The sequence below is a fragment of the Phyllobates terribilis genome, unplaced genomic scaffold (assembly GCF_046119375.1).
Source record: "Phyllobates terribilis strain yellow unplaced genomic scaffold, ASM4611937v1 Scaffold_13__5_contigs__length_258822181, whole genome shotgun sequence".
In the NCBI taxonomy this organism is placed as follows: domain Eukaryota; kingdom Metazoa; phylum Chordata; class Amphibia; order Anura; family Dendrobatidae; genus Phyllobates; species Phyllobates terribilis.
Genome location: NW_027362773.1, coordinates 182,727,898 through 182,740,591, shown reverse-complemented (window position 1 = coordinate 182,740,591; position 12,694 = coordinate 182,727,898). Strand labels below are relative to the sequence as shown.

Sequence of the window (12,694 nt, the reverse complement as noted above, 5' to 3'; positions counted from 1 at the left end):
TCTACATTATTCTTAGTTGTTTTACTTCATGTAGAATTAACCTACAAGGAAAGAAAGGGTTTATTTTCATTCCGATATTTGTGTCCCATTGACTTGCATTGGTTTCCGGTATCGGAATCGGCGATATCCGATACTTTTTGGGTATCGGCCCGATCCAATCCGATACGATATTTCCTGATATCGGAAGGTATCGCTCAACACTACTCAATACCTGATCATATGAACAGCAAGGCTTTTTGCATGGAAATGAATCTTTTCAAACTATTGAGCATTTTCAAAGCCTTTTTCAGGAAGTGTTTGGAACAAAGTCACTTTAAATCCGCCTTATGAATTTTAATAAACCTTGAACTGTAAAAGGTTCCAATTGATGATACCATTAAATCAGATTTTTACATTTCAGTGAGGCCTGGAATTTTGTTTCCAATTGAAATCTTCCATTTTCTGAAATGTCTTCCAGAAGGATAATCACTGATAGTGATCATGGTGCTATAAGAAAAGGTGTAAAACTCATAAGAATGAAACAATGTCTGAGTAGTTGTGGCCGAGTGGTTAAGGCGATGGACTAGAAATCCAGTGGGGTCTTCCCGCGTAGGTTCAAATCCTTCCAACTATGTTTAACTTCATGTAACATTTTGACAAATTATCTGAGTAGATCAATTTCCACATTCCCAAGTCTATCCCCCACAGAAATGGTCTGTAATCTATGGATTGTATTTGCAGAACCAGCTTAACAGCATCTGTAGATCTTCTTTTGATTAGTCAGCCGGGTGAGATGTCACTTGTGCATCACACCACCAATCAAACAAAGCTCAGAAGGTGCCATCAGGTATGTGGTGCAAATCCTCCTTTTTTCCAGCGAACACAGACCACTGCCGTGGCTGATGGACTGGGATATGAACTTTGATTTGCACCAACTCTACTTGAATTATCTTTCCGATGGAACCTTTTAGCACACCATGAAAAATCTTTAGTGACTTCTGGATGAGCAGAAGTTTTGCAATTTCTTTTTTTCTCACCCTTTTTCCAGCTGATAGATCCAGCACGCTAATTATTAGCCAGATTTCATCAACATTTTAAAACTGTCCTTGTTGTGATATCATGGAACTTTAAGCACTCTTGTGGAATAAAAAAGGAGGAGATATTAATTTACCAATGTGTGTTAGATATACATTTGCGGAACAGCTTTAGAACCAGTTTTCATCATAATGCATGAATTCCCAGGTTCCACTGAGATTAGAACTCAGATCACTGGATTAAGAGTGAATTTCTCACATTTCCACTATTTACACATGCTCTTTTACTGTTTTCAAAAGAAAATCCAGCCAGTTTCATTGGTCATGTGGTTCCATAGTGTAATGGTTAGCACTCTGGACTCTGAATCCAGCGATCTGAGTTCAAATCTCAGTGGAACCTGAGAAATTTTTTCTGCATAGCGGTATTATCTTTTCTGCTCACACTCAATTTGCCAATGCACATGGTTTAACATAAAAAGAGAAAGTTAAAATCCACATGGCAAAAAGATCTATCTATCAAGAAAGTTTAAATCAAAAGTTAAACTTGACTTCATGAAGCAAAACTCATATCATCTATGTCACACCAAGCAATCGTACTCTATGATTTGTGCCAATGTTTGCATGACACTTTTTTCAGGTGGTTGAAACTGACCAGGATTTCAAGCCGAAACGGCCTCAAGAAACGACAGCAATTCTATTCCTGAATCACCCTTTTTAGTGTTTTCCAGCATTTTTGTAAACATAGTTTGGTGATGTTTTTCTAAGTATTGTTTTGGGCATCAAATGAGTTTGTTTAAGTTTCTTTTTTGCTCGCAAAATGCTGTGAACGTCACTCAGGAACCTTCCAGGGGTCTTTCTAACCTACTCATTGACTTGCATAGCAAGTATAAAGCAAGCAAAATATACCTGAAAAATTATATGCTCACTTCTGTTAACCGCTTGGCGTTTTGGGAAACTTAATGAGGTTAAAAAACGCTCAATACCTGATCATATGAACAGCAAGGCTTTTTGCATGGAAATGAATCTGTTCAAACTATTGAGCATTTTCAAAGCCTTTTTCAGGAAGTGTTTGGAACAAAGTCACTTTAAATCCGCCTTATGAATTTTAATAAACCTTGAACTGTAAAAGGATCCAATTGATGATACCATTAAATCAGATTTTTACATTTCAGTGAGGCCTGGAATTTTGTTTCCAATTGAAATCTTCCATTTTCTGAAATGTCTTCCAGAAGGATAATCACTGATAGTGATCATGGTGCTATAAGAAAAGGTGTGAAACTCATAAGAATGAAACAATGTCTGAGTAGTTGTGGCCGAGTGGTTAAGGCGATGGACTAGAAATCCATTGGGGTCTTCCCGCGTAGGTTCAAATCCTGCCAACTATGTTTAACTTCATGTAACATTTTGACAAATTATCTGAGTAGATCAATTTCCACATTCCCAAGTCTATCCCCCACAGAAATGGTCTGTAATCTATGGATTGTATTTGCAGAACCAGCTTAACAGCATCTGTAGATCTTCTTTTGATTAGTCAGCCGGGTGAGATGTCACTTGTGCATCACACCACCAATCAAACAAAGCTCAGAGGGTGCCATCAGGTATGTGGTGCAAATCCTCCTTTTTTCCAGCGAACACAGACCACTGCCGTGGCTGATGGACTGGGATATGAACTTTGATTTGCACCAACTCTACTTGAATTATCTTTCCGATGGAACCTTTTAGCACACCATGAAAAATCTTTAGTGACTTCTGGATGAGCAGAAGTTTTGCAATTTCTTTTTTTCTCACCCTTTTTCCAGCTGATAGATCCAGCACGCTAATTATTAGCCAGATTTCATCAACATTTTAAAACTGTCCTTATTGTGATATCATGGAACTTTAAGCACACTTGTGGAATAAAAAGGGAGGAGATATTAATTTACCAATGTGTGTTAGATATACATTTGCGGAACAGCTTTAGAACCAGTTTTCATCATAGTGCATGAATTTCCCAGGTTCCACTGAGATTAGAACTCAGATCACTGGATTAAGAGTTAATTTCTCACATTTCCACTATTTACACATGCTCTTTTACTGTTTTCAAAAGAAAATCCAGCCAGCTTCGTCGGTCACGTGGTTCCATGGTGTAATGGTTAGCACTCTGGACTCTGAATCCAGCGATCTGAGTTCAAATCTCAGTGGAACCTGAGAAATTCTTTGTGCATTGCGGTTTTATCTTTTCTGCTCACACTCAATTTGCCAATGCACATGGTTTAACATAAAAATCGAAAGTTAAAATCCACATGGCAAAAAGATCTATCTTTCAAGAAAGTTTAGCTGAAAAGTTTAACTTGACTTCATGAAGCAAAACTCATATCATCTATGTCACACCAAGCAATCGTACTCTATGACTTGTGTCAATGTTCGCATGACACCTTTTCCAGGTGGTTGAAACTGACCAGGATTTCAAGCTGAAACGGCCTCAAGAAACAACAGCGATTCTTTTCCTGAATCACCCTTTTTAGTGTTTTCCAGCATTTTTGTAAACATAGTTTGGTGATGTTTTTCTAAGTATTGTTTTGGGCATCAAATAAGTTTGTTTAAGTTTCTTTTTTGCTCGCAAAATGCTGTGAACGTCACTCAGGAACCTTCCAGGGGTCTTTCTAATCTACTCATTGACTTGTATAGCAAGTATAAAGCAAGCAAAATATACCTGAAAAATTATATGCTCACTTCTGTTAATCGCTTGGCGTTTTGGGAAACTTAATGAGGTTAAGACGCTCAATACCTGATCATATGAACAGCAAGTCTTTTTGCATGGAAATGAATCTGTTCAAACTATTGAGCATTTTCAAAGCCTTTTTCAGGAGGTGTTTGGAACAAAGTCACTCTAAATCCGCCTTATGAATTTTAATAAACCTTGAACTGTAAAAGGTTCCAATTGATGATACCTTTAAATCAGATTTTTACATTTCAGTGAGGCCTGGAATTTTGTTTCCAACTGAAATCTTCCATTTTCTGAAATGTCTTCCAGAAGGATAATCACTGATATTGATCATGTTGCTATAAGAAAAGGTATGAAACTCATAAGAATGAAACAGTGTCTGAGTAGTTGTGGCCGAGTGGTTAAGGTGATGGACTAGAAATCCAGTCTCCCTGGGTTGGTTCAAATCCTGCCAACTATGTTTAACTTCATGTAACATTTTGACGAATCGTCTGAGTAGATCAATATCCACATTCCCAAGTCTATCCCCAACAGAAATGGTCTGTAATCTTTGGATTGTATTTGTAGAACCAGCTTAACAGCATCTGTAGATCTTCTTTTGATTAGTCAGCCGGGTGAGATTTCACTTGTGCATCACACCACCAATCAAACAAAGCTCAGAGGGTGCCATCAGGTATGTGGTGCAAATCCTCCTTTTTTCCAGCGAACACAGACCACTGCCGTGGCTGATGGACTGGGATATGAACTTTGATTTGCACCAACTCTACTTGAATTATCTTTCCGATGGAACCTTTTAGCACTAGAGATGAGCGTTGTTCTACTCGAACTGTTCGCCAATCTCAAATTCGAGCTGTTTTGGGCGGTGTTCGAGCCGTTCGGCGAACACGAACGATTTGAGAAAAAATTTGGCTGTTCGAGGATATGTTCGATAACTGTTCGTGCACCAAAATCATAACTGGATTTTTTCTCAGTAATGATGAAAATTAATGTTAATACGCAGTTTGAGTGTACAGCGGGGTGGGGGGAGGGGTAGGGGATGGATCTCTGCAGGAATAATGAAGATCTCCATTTTTTTTTCTCTTTCCCGCATTTGCAGTGGGGAGGTGCAGTCTGTCAGCCTATCAGCAGCACACACACGGAGCGAACTGCTGTTTTTCACACAAGCAAGGGCATGTGTCATTGGCAGTGTATGTCACATGTTCTTGCCCTATAAGACCAAGCCATTTTCCCCGTCGCCACCATTTTCTCACTGCTGCAGCTGCGTGTTAGACGGCACCGCTGTTGCTGTGTGCGCTATACCTTGTTAATTTCAAGCCAATTTTCGCACAAATCTACAGATAGCTTGAGAGTAGGGAATAGTTGTGATTGCAGTCCTTTTAAGGGCTAGGTTACAGCATTTCCTATGACTTTTATCAGGCAGGTCTGTGCTCTTAAATAGATAGATTGTGGGAGTAAAGACTAATTGTAATTGCAGTCGTTTTCAGGACTAGGTTACATCAGTTCCTATCAGTTTTTGCCAGGCAGGTCTGTGCCAGTGCTGTGCAAGTTTTTTTCACAGCATTTGGCTGAATCTAGCAAAGCTAATCCTTTTTGGCCTATTGCAGAGTGTGTTAGTCAGTGGAGTAGCCTATCTGTGTTGCAAGATATACCACCTGTGTATAGAATACCAATTTTTTTACTGCACCTAGTGAAGTAAAATCTTTTGGGCATAGCATCATTCTATTAGTCCATCTATACTGACCTCCATCAGGTTGCAAATTGAATATAATTTTTTTCTGCATCTAGCTCTGAAAAAATATTTGGGCTTCTAGCAGTGTGTGGGACTTGTTCTACTAGTCCATCTATACTGATCTCCATCAGGTTGCAAACTGAATATAATTTTTTTCTGCATCTACCTCTGAAAAAATATTTGGCCTTCTAGCAGTGTGTGGGACTTTCTCTATTATTCCATCTATACTGACCTCCATCAGGTTGCAAATTAAAAATAATTTTTATCTGCATCTAGATCTGAAAAAATATTTGGCCTTCTAGCAGTGTGTGGGACTTTCTCTATTAGTCCATCTATACTGACCTCCATCAGGTTGCAAATTAAAAATAATTTTTATCTGCATCTACCTCTGAAAAAATATTTGGTCTTCTAGCTGTGTGTGGGAATTGTTCTATTAGTCCATCTATACTGACCTCCATCAGGTTGCAAACTGAATATAATTTTTTTCTGCATCTACCTCTGAAAAAATATTGGGCTTCTAGCTGTGTGTGGGACTTGTTCTAATAATCCATCTATACAGACCTCCATCAGGTTGCAAACTGAATATATTTTTTTTCTGCATCTACCTCTGAAAAAATATTGGGCTTCTAGCTGTGTGTGGGACTTGTTCTATTAATCCATCTATACAGACCTCCATCAGGTTGCACACTGAATATAATTTTTTTCTGCATCTAGCTCTGAAAAAATAGTTGGCCTTCTAGTAGTGTGTGGGACTTTCTCTATTAGTCCATCTATACTGACCTCCATCAGGTTGCAAATTAAAAATAATTTTTATCTGCATCTACCTCTGAAAAAATATTTGGGCTTCTAGCTGTGTGTGGGACTTGTTCTAATAGTCGATCTGTACTGACCTCCATCAGGTTGCAAACTGAAAATAATTTTTTTCTGCATCTAGCTCTGAAAAAATATTTGGCCTTCTAGTAGTGTGTGGGACTTTCTCTATTAGTCCATCTATACTGACCTCCATCAGGTTGCAAATTAAAAATCATTTTTATCTGCATCTAGCTCTGAAAAAATATTTGGCCTTCTAGCAGTGTGTGGGACTTTCTCTATTAGTCCATCTATACTGACCTCCATCAGATTGCAAATTAAAAATAATTTTTTTCTGCATCTACCTCAGAAAAAATATTTGGGCTTCTAGCTGTGTGTGGGACTTGTTCTATTAGTCCATCTATACTGACCTCCATTAGGTTGCAAACTGAATATATTTTTTTTCTGCATCTAGCTCTGAAAAAATATTTGGCCTTCTAGCAGTGTGTGGGACTTTCTCTATTAGTCCATCTATACTGACCTCCATCAGGTTGCAAATTAAAATTAATTTTTATCTGCATCTAACTCTGAAAAAATATTTGGCCTTCTAGCAGTGTGTGGGACTTTCTCTATTAGTCCATCTATACTGACCTCCATCAGGTTGCAAACTGAATATAATTTTTTTCTGCATCTAGCTCTGAAAAAATATTTGGCCTTCTAGCAGTGTGTGGGACTTTCTCTATTAGTCCATCTATACTGACCTCCATCAGGTTGCAAACTGAATATATTTTTTTTCTGCATCTACCTCTGAAAAAATATTGGGCTTCTAGCTGTGTGTGGGACTTGTTCTAATAATCCATCTATACAGACCTCCATCAGGTTGCAAACTGAATATATTTTTTTTCTGCATCTACCTCTGAAAAAATATTGGGCTTCTAGCTGTGTGTGGGACTTGTTCTATTAATCCATCTATACAGACCTCCATCAGGTTGCAAACTGAATATAATTTTTTTCTGCATCTAGCTCTGAAAAAATAGTTGGCCTTCTAGCAGTGTGTGGGACTTTCTCTATTAGTCCATCTATACTGACCTCCATCAGGTTGCAAATTAAAAATAATTTTTATCTGCATCTACCTCTGAAAAAATATTTGGGCTTCTAGCTGTGTGTGGGACTTGTTCTATTAGTCCATCTATACTGACCTCCATCAGGTTGCAAACTGAATATAATTTTTTTCTGCATCTAGCTCTGAAAAAATATTTGGCCTTCTGGTAGTGTGTGGGACTTTCTCTATTAGTCCATCTATACTGACCTCCATCAGGTTGCAAATTAAAAATAATTTTTATCTGCATCTAGCTCTGAAAAAATATTTGGCCTTCTAGCAGTGTGTGGGACTTTCTCTATTAGTCCATCTATACTGACCTCCATCAGGTTGCAAATTAAAAATAATTTTTATCTGCATCTACCTCTGAAAAAATATCTGAGCTTCTAGCTGTGTGTGGGACTTGTTCTATTAGTCCATCTATGCTGACCTCCATCAGGTTGCAAACTAAATATAATTTTTTTCTGCATCTAGCTCTGAAAAAATATTTGGCCTTCTAGCAGTGTGTGGGACTTTCTCTATTAGTCCATCTATACAGACCTCCATCAGGTTGCAAATTAAATATAATTTTTATCTGCATCTAGCTCTGAAAAAATATTTGGCCTTCTAGCAGTGTGTGGGACTTTCTCTATTAGTCCATCTATACTGACCTCCACCAGGTTGCAAATTAAAAATAATTTTTTTCTGCATCTAGCTCTGAAAAAATATTTGGCCTTCTAGCAGTGTGTGGGACTTTCTCTATTAGTCCATCTATACTGACCTCCATCAGGTTGCAAATTAAAAATAATTTTTATCTGCATCTACCTCTGAAAAAATATTTGGGCTTCTAGCTGTGTGTGGGACTTGTTCTATTAGTCCATCTATACTGACCTCCATCAGGTTGCAAACTGAATATAATTTTTTTCTGCATCTAGCTCTGAAAAAATATTTAGCCTTCTAGCAGTGTGTGGGACTTTCTCTATTAGTCCATCTATACTGACCTCCATCAGGTTGCAAATTAAAAATAATTTTTATCTGCATCTAGCTCTGAAAAAATATTTGGCCTTCTAGCAGTGTGTGGGACTTTCTCTATTAGTCCATCTATACTGACCTCCATCAGGTTGCAAATTAAAAATAATTTTTATCTGCATCTAGTTCTGAAAAAATATTTGGCCTTCTAGCAGTGTGTGGGACTTTTTCTCTATTAGTCCATCTATACTGACCTCCATCAGGTTGCAAATTAAAAATAATTTTTATCTGCATCTACCTCTGAAAAAATATTTGGGCTTCTAGCTGTGTGTGGGACTTGTTCTATTAGTCCATCTATACTGACCTCCATCAGGTTGCAAACTGAATATAATTTTTTTCTGCATCTAGCTCTGAAAAAACATTTGGCCTTCTAGCAGTGTGTGGGACTTTCTCTATTAGTCCATCTATACTGACCTCCATCAGGTTGCAAATTAAAAATAATTTTTTTTCTGCATCTACCTCTGAAAAAATATTTGGGCTTCTAGCTGTGTGTGGGACTTGTTCTATTAATCCATCTATACAGACCTTCATCAGGTTGCAAACTGAATATCATTTTTTTCTGCATCTAGCTCTGAAAAAATTGTTGGCCTTCTGGTAGTGTGTGGGACTTTCTCTATTAGTCCATCTATACTGACCTCCATCAGGTTGGAAATTAAAAATAATTTTTATCTGCATCTAGCTCTGAAAATATATTTGGCCTTCTAGCAGTGTGTGGGACTTTCTCTATTAGTCCATCTATACTGACCTCCATCAGGTTGCAAATTAAAAATAATTTTTATCTGCATCTACCTCTGAAAAAATATTTGGGCTTCTAGCTGTGTGTGGGACTGGTTCTATTAGTCCATCTATACTGACCTCCATCAGGTTGCAAACTGAAAATAATTTTTTTCTGCATCTAGCTCTGAAAAAATATTTGGCCTTCTAGTAGTGTGTGGGACTTTCTCCATTAGTCCATCTATACTGACCTCCATCAGGTTGCAAATTAAAAATAATTTTTATCTGCATCTAGCTCTGAAAAAATATTTGGCCTTCTAGCAGTGTGTGGGACTTTCTCTATTAGTCCATCTATACTGACCTCCATCAGGTTGAAAATTAAAAATAATTTTTATCTGCATCTACCTCTGAAAAAATATTTGGGCTTCTAGCTGTGTGTGGGACTTTTTCTATTAGTCCATCTATACTGACCTCCATCAGGTTGCAAACTGAATATAATTTTTTTCTGCATCTGGCTCTGAAAAAATATTTGGCCTTCTAGCAGTGTGTGGGACTTTCTCTATTAGTTCATCTATACTGACCTCCATCAGGTTGCAAATTAAAAATAATTTTTATCTGCATCTAGCTCTGAAAAAATATTTGGCCTTCTAGCAGTGTGTGGGACTTTCTATATTAGTCCATCTATACTGACCTCCATCAGGTTGCAAATTAAAAATAATTTTTATCTGCATCTACCTCTCAAAAAATATTTGATCTTCTAGCTGTGTGTGGGACTTGTTCTATTAGTCCATCTATACTGACCTCCATCAGGTTGCAAACTGAATATAATTTTTTTCTGCATCTAGCTCTGAAAAAATATTTGGCCTTCTAGCAGTGTTTGGGACTTTCTCTATTAGTCCATCTATACTGACCTCCATCAGGTTGCAAATTAAAAATAATTTTTATCTGCATCTAGCTCTGAAAAAATATTTGGCCTTCTAGAGTGTGTGGACTTTCTCTATTAGTCCATCTATACTGACCTCCACCAGGTGGCAAATTAAAAATAATTTTTATCTGCATCTAGCTCTGAAAAAATATTTGGCCTTCTAGCAGTGTGTGGGACTTTCTCTATTAGTCCATCTATACTGACCTCCATCAGGTTGCAAACTGAATATTTTTTTTTTCTGCATCTACCTCTGAAAAAATATTGGGCTTCTAGCTGTGTGTGGGACTTGTTCTAATAATCCATCTATACAGACCTCCATCAGGTTGCAAACTGAATATATTTTTTTTCTGCATCTAGCTCTGAAAAAATATTTGGCCTTCTGGTAGTGTGTGGGACTTTCTCTATTAGTCCATCTATACTGACCTCCATCAGGTTGCAAATTAAAAATAATTTTTATCTGCATCTAGTTCTGAAAATATATTTGGCCTTCTAGCAGTGTGTGGGACTTTCTCTATTAGTCCATCTATACTGACCTCCATCAGGTTGCAAATTAAAAATAATTTTTATCTGCATCTACCTCTGAAAAAATATTTGGGCTTCTAGCTGTGTGTGAGACTTGTTCTATTAGTCCATCTATACTGACCTCCATCAGGTTGCAAACTGAAAATAATTTTTTTCTGCATCTAGCTCTGAAAAAATATTTGGCCTTCTAGTAGTGTGTGGGACTTTCTCTATTAGTCCATCTATACTGACCTCCATCAGGTTGCAAATTAAAAATAATTTTTATCTGCATCTAGCTCTGAAAAAATATTTGGCCTTCTAGCAGTGTGTGGGACTTTCTCTATTAGTCCATCTATACTGACCTCCATCAGGTTGAAAATTAAAAATAATTTTTATCTGCATCTACCTCTGAAAAAATATTTGGGCTTCTAGCTGTGTGTGGGACTTGTTCTATTAGTCCATCTATACTGACCTCCATCAGGTTGCAAACTGAATATAATTTTTTTCTGCATCTAGCTCTGAAAAAATATTTGGCCTTCTAGCAGTGTGTGGGACTTTCTCTATTAGTCCTTCTATACTGACCTCCATCAGGTTGCAAATTAAAAATAATTTTTATCTGCATCTAGCTCTGAAAAAATATTTGGCCTTCTAGCATTGTGTGGGACTTTCTCTATTAGTCCATCTATACTGACCTCCATCAGGCTGCAAATTAAAAATAATTTTTATCTGCATCTAGCTCTGAAAAAATATTTGGCATTCTAGCAGTGTGTGGGACTTTCTCTATTAGTCCATCTATACTGACCTCCATCAGGTTGCAAACTGAATATAATTTTTTTCTGCATCTAGCTCTGAAAAAATATTTGGCCTTCTAGCAGTGTTTGGGACTTTCTCTATTAGTCCATCTATACTGACCTCCATCAGGTTGTAAATTAAAAATAATTTTTATCTGCATCTAGCTCTGAAAAAATATTTGGCCTTCTAGAGTGTGTGGACTTTCTCTATTAGTCCATCTATACTGACCTCCACCAGGTGGCAAATTAAAAATATTTTTTATCTGCATCTAGCTCTGAAAAAATATTTGGCCTTCTAGCAGTGTGTGGGACTTTCTCTATTAGTCCATCTATACTGACCTCCATCAGGTTGCAAACTGAATATTTTTTTTTTCTGCATCTACCTCTGAAAAAATATTGGGCTTCTAGCTGTGTGTGGGACTTGTTCTAATAATCCATCTATACAGACCTCCATCAGGTTGCAAACTGAATATATTTTTTTTCTGCATCTAGCTCTGAAAAATATTTGGCCTTCTGGTAGTGTGTGGGACTTTCTCTATTAGTCCATCTATACTGACCTCCATCACGTTGCAAATTAAAAATAATTTTTATCTGCATCTAGTTCTGAAAATATATTTGGCCTTCTAGCAGTGTGTGGGACTTTCTCTATTAGTCCATCTATACTGACCTATATCAGGTTGCAAATTAAAAATAATTTTTATCTGCATCTACCTCTGAAAAAATATTTGGGCTTCTAGCTGTGTGTGAGACTTGTTCTATTAGTCCATCTATACTGACCTCCATCAGGTTGCAAACTGAAAATAATTTTTTTCTGCATCTAGCTCTGAAAAAATATTTGGCCTTCTAGTAGTGTGTGGGACTTTCTCTATTAGTCCATCTATACTGACCTCCATCAGGTTGCAAATTAAAAATAATTTTTATCTGCATCTAGCTCTCAAAAAATATTTGGCCTTCTAGCAGTGTGTGGGACTTTCTCTATTAGTCCATCTATACTGACCTCCATCAGGTTGAAAATTAAAAATAATTTTTATCTGCATCTACCTCTGAAAAAATATTTGGGCTTCTAGCTGTGTGTGGGACTTGTTCTATTAGTCCATCTATACTGACCTCCATCAGGTTGCAAACTGAATATAATTTTTTTCTGCATCTAGCTCTGAAAAAATATTTGGCCTTCTAGCAGTGTGTGGGACTTTCTCTATTAGTCCATCTATACTGACCTCCATCAGGTTGCAAATTAAAAATAATTTTTATCTGCATCTAGCTCTGAAAAAATATTTGGCCTTCTAGCAGTGTGTGGGACTTTCTCTATTAGTCCATCTATACTGACCTCCATCAGGCTGCAAATTAAAAATAATTTTTATCTGCATCTACCTCTGAAAAAATATTTGGGCTTCTAGCTGTGTGTGGGACTTTCTCTATTA

At 37.2% G+C, this 12,694-nt stretch overlaps 4 non-coding genes across 4 annotated transcripts; all 4 read left to right on the top strand.

The window, feature by feature from the left end:
* Window positions 1-531: 531 nt before the first annotated feature.
* Window positions 532-613, top strand: TRNAS-AGA (transfer RNA serine (anticodon AGA)). Its single transcript has one exon. It is a non-coding gene; the product is annotated as a tRNA-Ser (tRNA).
* Window positions 614-1,341: 728 nt separating this feature from the next.
* On the top strand, window positions 1,342-1,413 carry TRNAQ-CUG (transfer RNA glutamine (anticodon CUG)). Its single transcript has one exon. It is a non-coding gene; the product is annotated as a tRNA-Gln (tRNA).
* A 903-nt stretch (window positions 1,414-2,316) lies between these two features.
* TRNAS-AGA (transfer RNA serine (anticodon AGA)) lies at window positions 2,317-2,398 on the top strand. The gene has a single exon. It is a non-coding gene; the product is annotated as a tRNA-Ser (tRNA).
* Window positions 2,399-3,127: 729 nt separating this feature from the next.
* On the top strand, window positions 3,128-3,199 carry TRNAQ-CUG (transfer RNA glutamine (anticodon CUG)). Its single transcript has one exon. It is a non-coding gene; the product is annotated as a tRNA-Gln (tRNA).
* Window positions 3,200-12,694: the final 9,495 nt, after the last annotated feature.